Here is an 11,395-nt window from a genome sequence, read left to right on the forward strand (position 1 = left end):
ACTCAACCTCTAGCAAATGTATCCAACTGGGATACACTCAGAAAAGAGTTTTTTGAGAAATTCTTTCCATCTGAAGTTACTGATAAACTAAGGAAAGACATTTCCACGATCGTTCAAGATGACAATGAGACTCTCTTTGAATACTGGGAGCGCTTCAATAATCTTCTGGAAGTATGCCCCCACCACATGATTGACAAGATAGTGTTACTTAGCTATATCACATAGGGCATGAGGCCCCAAGATAAGACCACATTGGAAAGTGCTAGCAATGAGTCTATGAAGTAGTACAAGACCACTGATGAGGCTTGGCAATTGATCAGCGACTTGGCTGAATCTACTAGGAACCACAGACAGAAGCAAGGCCGTTCAAAAGCCGTTGCAGAAGTATCCTCTAGCAGAGAGACTGCTGCTCTAACTCAGAGTATCTGTGAAATGACCAACTTGCTGAAGCAGATGCAATTGAATCAACAACAAGTTCAGCAAGCTCCACCTCCTTCGCCATAGCAAAACCAACAATTAGTCCCGCAGAGAATTTGTGGAATCTGTGCTGATTATAGCCATTACACTGATGAATGCCCGCAGCTCCAACAAGAAGACAACATGGTGGCATCCACTCATAATTTCTATGACCGCCCCAACCAAGGGTACAATCACAGTGGAAATAATAACCATGGATGGCAGGACAATTCTAACCAGAATTGGAGGGACAACAATAACAGAGGAGGCAGAGATAATCAGGGAAATCAGAGGTGGAATAATAACAACAACAGGCAGCAGAATCAACCCTACAGAGCACCTCACCTGAGGCAATCCCAAGGACCACAGAACAACCAACAGCAGACCTCTCAATTTACTCATTCTTCTTCATCTCCTAATGATGAGTTACTGCAATCTATTGAGCGGAGGCAATAGACCATGGAAAATACCATTAATGCCAGTCCGAATGGTTTGACCGCTACTTTGCAAGCTCTTGTTTCACAGATTGGATAAATGCAAAATTCCAGCAACCAACCTTCAAGCTCCACTAGAATCCCCTCTCAACCATTACCCAATCCAAAGGGAGGCATTAATGCCATCACCCTAAGGTCCGGAACCACACTGTAGAAGAGGACTCAGGAAGAGCCAAGCTCACCAGAACACGCCTCAGCTGAAGAGGTAGTAGAAATAGAAGATGTTGAAGAGGAAGAGGATGCATAGGACATAGCTAAAGAAGAAACAGCCCAACCACAAGAGGAAGCAAGAAAGGGCGCAGACACTGCAGAAAACACTACTCCTATTCCATTTCCACAACTTGCAAGGAAGCCCAAGAAGCAGCTGGAACCTGATCCCAAAATGGTAGAAATATTCAAAAAGGTTGAGGTAACTATTCCTCTTTTTGATGTCATTCAACAGGTACCTAAATATGCAAAGTTTCTAAAAGAATTATGTATACATAAAGACAAAATTAATGAATTAGAAACTATTCCTTTAGGTAGTTCTATATCTGCTTTAATGGGAGGATTACCTGAAAAATGTAGTGATCCAGGTCCTTGTATAGTTAGTTATACTATTGGTGGTGTAGTAATTTATGATTGCATGTGTGATTTAGGAGCATGTGTTAATATAATGCCTTTGTCTATATATGATGTTTTGAGGCTCCCTCCCTTAAAAAGGTCGGCAGCTCGTTTTGTGTTAGCAGATAAAAGCATTATTACAGTGGCTGGAGTTGCTAAAGATGTTTTAGTGAACATTAAAGGGCTTACATTTCCCACTGATTTTTATATTTTGGAGATGCCCCATAATGACTCAGATAAGCCATCATCAATCCTACTTGGAAGACCATTCCTGAAGACATCAAAATTCAAATTGGATGCTTTTTCAGGAACATACTCTTTTGAAATAGATGGCCGCATAGTAATTTTCAATCTGAATGGAGTCATAAACAGCCCTCCAGAAGATCATTCTTTCTTCCAGTGTGATGTCATAGATGAAAGTGTAGCTGAAGTTCACAAGGAAGAGTTTGAAGAGAGGCACACTGGACAAGGTCCAAGTGTGGGGACCCTTTTAACTGACAATGAGGGCACTTTGCCATTTTCACAAGCCCCAGATAATCCAGAGCCTGCCCACGATCAGAAGTTAGAATTGAAACCCCTCCCTCCGCATCTCAAATATGCTTATCTTGAAGATGAGCAGAGGTTTCTAGTTATCATTGCAAGGGAACTTACTTCTCAACAAGAAGAGAAGTTACTTGATGTGCTAAGGAGGCATAAGAAGGCAATTGGGTGGAGTTTGGCAGACATAGTAGGAATCAACCCTCAAGTATGTGAGCATAGGATTTTTCTAGAAGAGGGAGCAAGACCTGTCCGCCAACCCCAAAGAAGATTGAATCCCACTATCCTGGAAGTTGTCAAAAAGGAAGTGACCAGACTATTGGAAGCAGGGATCATCTATCCCATTTTGGACAGTGAGTGGGTCAGCCCAGTACAAGTGGTGCCCAAGAAGTCTGGAGTCACTACAGTAAAGAATGAGCATGGAGAGCTCATAGCAACTAGAGTTCAGAATGCTTGGAGAATCTGCATTGATTACAGGCGTCTCAACCAAGCCACCCGTAAGGATCACTACCCACTTCCATTTATTGATCAAATGCTGGATCGCCTGTCAGGTAAATCACATTATTGCTTTTTAGATGGTTACAGAGGTTATTTCCAGATTCATATAGCTCTTGAGAATCAAGAAAAGACCACTTTTACATGTCCTTTTGGGAGTTATGCTTACAAAAGAATGCCCTTTGGCTTGTGCAATGCACCAGCTACTTTCCAAAGGTGTATGATGAGTCTTTTCTCTAATCATATTGAGGACTGTATGGAGGTTTTCATGGATGATTTTAGCGTTTATGGTGATTCTTTTAGCCTTTGCATAGATGGATTATCTAGAGTATTGGATAGATATGTCAATACAAACCTTGTATTAAATTTTGAAAAATGTCACTTTATGGTAAAACAAGGGATTGTATTAGGACATGTGGTATCTAATACTGGCATTTCTATCGACCCAGCAAAGGTGAACATTATTTCTAGTTTACCTTACCCCTCTTCTGTGAGGGAAGTCCGTTCGTTTCTTGGCCATGCAGGTTTTTACAGGAGATTTATTAAGGACTTTCGCAAGGTAGCAATTCCCTTATCCAGATTACTACAGAAGGATATAGAGTTTGAGTTAAGTGAGGATTGTAAAGACGCGTTTGATAAACTGAAGACCGCTCTGACTCAAGCTCCAATTGTGAGAGGACCAGACTGGAGCCAGCCATTTGAAATCATGTGCGATGCTTCCAACCATGTCGTAGGAGCAGTGCTGGCTCAGCGTGAAGGTAAGGATCCTTTTGTTATTGCTTATGCGTCTAAGACTTTAGACACTGCCCAGTCCAATTATACTACTACTGAGAAAAAGCTTTTTGCTATTGTTTTTGCTCTGGATAAATTCCGAGCTTATTTACTTGGTACTAAAGTAGCAGTGTATTCGGACCATGCAGCTTTAAAGTATCTATTAGCTAAAAAGGAGTCCAAACTAAGGCTCATACATTGGATACTGCTATTACAAGAATTTGATTTAGAAATTAAGGATAAGAGTGGTAACCAGAATTTAGTGGCAGACCACTTGAGTCGCCTTGAGCACATTAAGGATGATTCTACTCCTATAGATGATAATTTTCCTTTTGATAACCTACAAGCAGTATCTGAGGTAGCCCCCTGGTATGCACCTGTAGCTAATTATCTAGTTAACCGCACATTTCCCCCAAACTTTTCTAAGCATCAAAGAGACAAGCTGAAAAGTGAGTCTAAATATTATATATGGGATGACCCATATTTATGGAGATGTGGCGCTGACCAGGTAATTAGACGTTGTGTGCCTCAATTAGAATTCCAGTCCATTTTAGAGGCATGTCACTCATCCGAGAGTGGAGGACATTTTGGCCCTCAAAGAACAGCTAGGAAGATCCTAGACTGTGGATTCTGGTGGCCTACTCTTTTTAGAGATGCTGCTGAGTTTTGTAAATCTTGTCTCCCATGCCAAAAATTTGGTAATATATCCAGGAGGGATGAGATGCCTCAACAAATTATGCTTTTCTGTGAAATTTTTTATGTTTGGGGCATTGACTTCATGGGTCCATTTCCAAATTCTAATGGATATTTTTATATATTGTTAGCTGTGGATTATGTTTCCAAATGGGTGGAAGCAATTCCTACCCACACTGATGATGCTAACACTGTTGTTTCCTTTGTGAGAAACCACATTATTTGTCGCTTTGGATCACCACGCGCAATCGTGAGCGATCAAGGCACCCATTTTTGTAACAGGAGACTAAAAGGATTAATGACGAAGCATGGGATAATTCATAAGGTTGCAACAACATACCACCCTCAGACCAATGGGCAAGCCGAGGTGTCAAACAGAGAGATAAAGCGTATCTTGCAGAAGATAGTCAAACCTCATAGAAAAGACTGGAGCACCAGGCTACAAGATGCTCTCTGGGCATGTAGAACAGCATACAAGACACCCATTGGGATGAGTCCTTTCCGCTTAGTTTATGGAAAAGCTTGCCATCTACCAGTTGAAGTGGAGCACAAAGCCTTTTGGGCAGTCAAGGAGTGCAACATAGGAATGGAGAAAGCCAGAGCTGAAAGGAAGTTGCAACTGCAGGAACTGGAAAGCCTTCGCCTAGAAGCTTATGAGAATTCAAGAATATACAAGGAGAAAATGAAGGCTGTGCATGATCAGAATATCAAGAAGAAAGAGTTCCAACCTAGGGATTTAGTCTTCCTTTACAAATCTCGACTGCGGCTCATGCCAGGCAAGTTGAGATCAAGATGGGAAGGTCCATACAGAGTAGAGAAGGTCGAACCGTACGGAGTTTATTGATGAGCGGATAATTTATACGCTTTTTGGCATTGTTTTTAGTATGTTTTTAGCATGTTTTAGTTAGTTTTTATTATATTTTTATTAGTTTTTATTTAAAATTCACTTTTCTGGTGTGTGTTTTTCTGTGATTTCAGGTATTTTCTAGCTGAAATTGAGGGACCTGAGCAAAAATCTGATTCAGAGGCTAAAAAGGACTGCAGATGCTGTTGGATTCTGACCTCCCTGCACTCAAAGTAGATTTTCTGGAGCTACAGAAGCCCAATCAGCGCGCTCTCAATTGCGTTGGAAAGTAGCTATCCTGGGCTTTCCAGCAATATATAATAGTCCATACTTTGCCCGAGATTTGATGACCCAAACTGGTGTTCAAAGTCAGCTCAAGAATTCCCAGCGTTAAACGCCGGAACTGGCACCAAGGTGGGAGTTAAACGCCCAAACTGGCACAAAAGCTGGCGTTTAACTGCAGGAAAAGTCTCTGCACGAAAATACTTCAATGCTCAGCCCAAGCACACACCAAGTGGGCCCAGAAGTGGATATTTACGTCATTTTCTCATTTTTGTAAACCCTAAGCTACTAGTTCTCTATAAATAGGACCCTTTGCTATTGTATTTGAGGAGGAATCTTTGAGTAGTTCTATGCTACCTTAGATCATGTTTTGGGGCTCGCCTCATGGCCATACCTAGACCATGTTCTTATGTATTTTCAACGGTGGAGTTTCTACACACCATAGATTAAGGTGTGGAGCTCTGCTGTACCTCGAGTATCAATGCAATTACTACTGTTCTTCTATTCAATTCAGCTTGTTCTTGTTCTAAGATATCACTTGTTCTTCAACTTGATGAATGTGATGATCCGTGACACTCATCATCATTCTGACCTATGAACGTGTGCCTGACAACCACCTCCGTTCTACCTTCGATTGAGTGCTTATCTCTTGGATTCCTTAATCAGAATCTTCGTGGTATAAGCTAGAATTGATGGCGGCATTCTTGAGAATCCGAAAGTTCTAAACCTTGTCTGTGGTATTCTGAGTAGGATTCAAGGATTGAATGACTGTGACGAGCTTCAAACTCGTGATTGTGGGGCGTTAGTGACAGACGCAAAAGAATCACTGGATTCTATTCCGACATGATCGAGAACCGACAGATGAATAGCCGTGTTGTGACAGAGTGCGTTGAACATTTTCACTGAAAGGACGGGATTGTAGCCACTGACAACGGTGATGCCCAACATATAGCTTGCCATGGAAAGGAGTAAGAAGGATTGGATGAAGACAGTAGGAAAGCAGAGAGACGGAAGGGACAAAGCATCTTCATACGCTTATCTGAAATTCTCACCAATGAATTACATAAGTATCTCTATCTTTATTTTATGTTTTATTTATCTTTTAATCATTCATCCTCCATAACCATTTGAATCCGCCTAACTGAGATTTACAAGATGACCATAGCTTGCTTCATACCAACAATCTCCGTGGGATCGACCCTTACTCACGTAAGGTTTATTACTTGGACTACCCAGTGCACTTGCTGGTTAGTTGTGCGAAGTTGTGATAAAGAGTTAAGATTACAATTGTGTGTACCGTGTTGATGGCGCCATTGATGATCACAATTTCGTGCACCAAGTTTTTGGCGCCGTTGCCGGGGATTGTTCGAGTTCGGACAACTGACGGTTCATCTTGTTGCTTAGATTAGGTACTTTTCCTTTTTATTTTTCGAAAAAAAATTTTTTCAAAAATACAAAAAAGATTTTCTATTTTTTTCTTCAGAGTTTTTAAGAATGAATTCTAGAGTTTCATGATGATTTGTTGAAGTCTGGCTGGCTGAGAAGCCATGTCTAATCTTTTGGACCGAGGTTTCAACTTATCATCACAAGAGCTTGTTGATTTCTATCAATTTTGCTATTGAAAGCAATGATTTGCTAAAGCTTGGCTGGCTATTGGCCATGTCTAGTATTTTGGACCGGAGCTTTCATTGAAAGCTTGGTTGGCTAGTAAGCCATGTCTAATTCCAGGACCGGAGTCTTAGACTAGCATTACAATGATTCCTGGAATTCTTATTAAAAGTTTTGATTCTCTTTATTTTCTTCTCGATATAATTCTCGAAAATCACAAAAAAATTTTTAAAACCATAAAAACCAAAAATATTTTATGTTTCTTGTTTGAGTCTAGTATTAATTTTTAAGTTTGGCGTCAATTGCATGTTTCTATTTTTCTTGCATTTTTCGAAAATTACATGCATGTGTCTTCATTTATCTTCAAGTTGTTCTTGATGATTTCCTTGCTCTGATCTTTAAATTCTCTTGTTTAGTGTGTTTTGTTGTTTCTCATATGCATTCTTAATTTGTTAGTGTCTCCTATATGAAAATTTTTAAGTTTGGTGTCCTGCATGCATTGTTTATTTGATCTTAGTTGCATTTTTATTGTTTCTCATCACCAAAAAATTCAAAAATATTTTTCAAAACTATGTCTTTTCAAGTCAATAATACAGAGAATTGAAGATTCAGAACATTCAGCTGAGGAATCAAACAGTAAAAGCTGGGCATTCAAAACGCCCAGTGAAGAAGGAAAACTGGCGTTTAAACGCCAGCCATGGTACCTGGTTGGGCGTTTAACGCCCAAAAAGGTAGAGATTTGGGCGTTAAACGCCAGAATGGACACCATTCAGGGCATTTAACACCAGGATGACACTAGAGGGAACATTTTGTTTTTAATTCACATTTTTTTCAAGTTTTCATTTTTTTCAAAATCAAATCTTTTTCAAATCATATCTTTTCAATCATATATTTTCAAAATCAATTTTCAAAAATACTTGATAACAATTAATGATTTGATTCAAGAATTTCAAGTATGTTGCCTTTTCTGTTGAGAAAGGTTTAATGTTTGAATCATATCTTTTCTCGTTGGCCAAGTCATTAAATTTAAAAATCAAATCTTTTTAAAATTGTTTTTCAATCATATCTTTTTAAAACCATAACTTTTCAATCATATCTTCTTAATCACGTCTTTTTCAAAATTAAATTTTCAATCATATCTTTTTGCTTTCTAATTTCAAAAATCTTTTTCCAAAATCACTTTATTTCTTTCCCAACTCTAATTTTCGAAAATCATTCTTCAATTTTTCAAAATTATTTCAAAATCTTTTACCTTAATTTTTGAAAATTCTTCCCCTCTTTTCACATCCTTCTATTTAAAGGACTAAGACACCTCATCAAGGTGCAATTCGAACTCTATCCCTCTTGATAAGTTCGAATTCCCTCTTCTCCACCTCCTCCTTATATTCTCCTTTTCCTCTGACACCTTAAGGAATCTCTATACTGTGACATAGAGGATTCCCTACATTCTTGTTCTCTTCTCTTTCATATGAGCAGGAACAAAGATAAAGGCATACTTGTTCAAGCTGACCCAGAACCTGAAAGGACCTTGAAGCGAAAGCTAAGAGAGGCTAAAGCACAACTCTCTGGAGAGGACCTAACAGAAATCTTCAAACTAGAAGAAGATATGGCAGCCGAAAACAAAAACAATGCCAACAATGCAAGGAAGGTGCTTGGTGACTTTACTGCACCTACTCCTGATTTCTATGGGAGAAGCATCTCAATCCCTGCCATTGGAGCAAACAACTTTGAGCTTAAGCCTCAATTAGTTTCTCTAATGCAACAGAATTGTCAGTTTCATGGACTTCCATTGGAAGATCCTCATCAGTTCTTAGCTGAATTCTTTCAAATCTGTGACACTGTCAAGACCAATGGGGTTGACCCTGAGGTCTATAAACTTATGCTATTCCCTTTTGCTGTAAGAGACAGAGCTAGGATATGGTTGGATTCACAACCTAAGGAAAGCCTGAACTCTTGGGAAAAGCTAGTCAATGCCTTCTTGGCAAAGTTCTTTCCACCTCAAAAATTGAATAAGCTTAGAGTGGAAGTCCAAACCTTCAGACAGAAGGAAGGTGAATCCCTCTATGAAGCTTGGGAAAGATACAAACAATTGATCAGAAAGTGTCCTTCTAACATGCTTTCTGAATGGAGCATCATAGGTATCTTCTATGATGGTCTGTCTGAACTGTCCAAGATGTCATTGGACAGCTCTGTTGGAGGATCTCTTCATCTGAAGAAGACGCCTGCAGAAGCTCAGGAACTCATTGAAATGGTTACAAATAACCAATTCATGTACACTTCTGAGAGGAATCCTGTGAATAATGGGACAAGTCAGAAGAAAGGAGTTCTTGAGATTGATACTCTGAATGCCATATTGGCTCAGAACAAAATATTGACTCAGCAAGTCAATATGATTTCTCAAAGTCTGTCTGGAATGCAAGCTGCACCAGGCAGTACTAAGGACGCTTCATCTGAAGAAGAAGCCTATGATCCTGAGAACCCATCAATGGAAGAGGTGAATTACATGGGTGAACCCTATGGAAACACCTACAATCCTTCATGGAGAAACCATCCAAATCTCTCATGGAAGGACCAACAGAGGCCTCAACAAGGCTTCAACAACAACAATGGTGGAAGAAACAGGTTTAGCAATGGCAAGCCTTTTCCATCATCTTCTCAGCAGCAGACAGAGAACTCTAAGTAGAACCACTTTGACTTAGCAACCATGGTCTCTGATCTAATTAAAACCACTCAGAGTTTTATGACTAAAACAAGGTCCTCCATTAGAAATTTGGAAGCACAAGTGGGTCAGCTGAGCAAGAAAGTTACTGAACTCCCTCCTAGTACTCTTCCAAGCAATACAGAAGAGAACCCAAAAGGAGAGTGCAAGGTCATAAACACAATCAACATGGCCGAATTTAGAGAGGAAGAAGAGGCAGTGATCACCACTGAGGAAGACCTCAATGGACGTCCACTGGCCTCCAATGAGTTCCCTAATGAGGAACCATGGGAATCTGAGGCTCACACTGAGACCATAGAGATTCCATTGGATTTACTTCTGCCATTCATGAGCTCTGATGAGTATTCCTCCTCTGGAGAGGATGAAGATGTCACTGAAGAGCAAGTTGCTAAGTACCTTGGAGCAATCATGAAGCTAAATAACAAGTTATTTGGTAATGAGACTTGGGAGGATGAACCCCCTTTGCTCACCAAAGAACTGGATGAGTTGACTAGGCAGAGATTACCTCAAAAGAGACAGGATCCGGGGAAGTTCTCAATACCTTATACCATAGATACCATGACCTTTGAGAAGGCTCTGTGTGACCTAGGGTCAAGTGTAAACCTCATGCCTCTCTCTGTAATGGAGAAGTTAAGGATCCTTGAGGTACAAGCTACAAGAATCTCACTAGAGATGGCAGACAATTCAAAAAAACAAGCTTATGGACTTGTAGAGGATGTCTTGGTAAAGGTTGGAGACCACTACATCCCTGCTGATTTCATAGTCCTAGAGACTGGGAAGTGCATGGATGAATCCATCATCCTTGGCAGACCCTTCCTAGCCACAGCAAAGGCTGTGATTGATGTTGACAGAGGAGAATTGATCATTCAAGTGAATGAAGAATCCCTTGTGTTTAAGGCTCAAGGATATCCCTCTGTAACCATGGAGAGGAAGCATGAAGAGCTTCTCTCAAAACAGAGTCAAACAGAGCCCCCACAGTCAAACTCTAAGTTTGGTGTTGGGAGGCCACAACCAAACTCCAAGTTTGGTGTTGAACCCCCACATTCAAACTCTAAGTTTGGTGTTGGGAGGTTCCAACATTGCTCTGAACATCTGTGAGGCTCCATGAGAGCCCACTGTCAAGCTACTGACATTAAAGAAGCGCTTGTTGGGAGGCAACCCAATGTTATATCTATCTATTTTCCATTATTATTTCATGTTTTCTGTAGGTTGATGATCATGTGAAGTCACAAAAATAATTGAAAAAGCAAAAACAGAATGAAAAACAGAGAAAAAAATAGCACACCCTGGAGGAAAAGCTTGCTGGCGTTTAAACGCCAGTAAGGGCAGCAAATGGGCGTTTAACGCCCAGTCTAGCACCATTCTGGGCGTTTAACGCCAGAAAGGGGCACCAGACTGGCGTTTAACGCCAGGAATGGGCAAGGAGCTGCCGTTAAACACCAGAAAAGGGCAGCAGCTCGGCGTTTAACGCCAGAATTGGCAGAAAGGGCATTTTTGCACGCCACTCGGTGCAGGGATGAGATATCCTTGACACCTCAGGATCTGTGGACCCCACAGGATCCCCACCTACCCCACCACTCTCTCTCTTCTTCACCCATTCACCAATCACCTCAATACCTCTTCCTCAAAAACCCCTCACCTATCAAATCCCACCATTCTCTTCACCACTCACATCCATCCTTCATAAAACCCCACCTACCTCACCATCTAAATTCAAACCACTTTCCCTCCCAAACCCACCCATACTAGCCGAACCCTACACACCTCTCAACTCCTATATAAATCCATCTTCACTCCTTCATTTTCACACAACCTCAACACCACTTCTCCCCCTTGGCCGAACCACAAAACCTCCTCTATCTCCTCCATTTTTCTTCTTCTTCTACTCTTCTC

At 40.6% G+C, this 11,395-nt stretch overlaps 1 non-coding gene across 1 annotated transcript; it reads right to left on the bottom strand.

Moving 5' to 3' along the window:
* Positions 1-8,794: 8,794 nt before the first annotated feature.
* On the bottom strand, positions 8,795-8,902 carry LOC148567941 (small nucleolar RNA R71). Its single transcript, XR_015882058.1, has one exon. It is a non-coding gene; the product is annotated as a small nucleolar RNA R71 (small nucleolar RNA).
* Positions 8,903-11,395: the final 2,493 nt, after the last annotated feature.

This window comes from Arachis ipaensis, chromosome B4 (genome assembly GCF_059453495.1).
Source record: "Arachis ipaensis isolate K30076 ecotype BB chromosome B4, ASM5945349v1, whole genome shotgun sequence".
NCBI classification, from domain to species: Eukaryota; Viridiplantae; Streptophyta; class Magnoliopsida; order Fabales; family Fabaceae; genus Arachis; species Arachis ipaensis.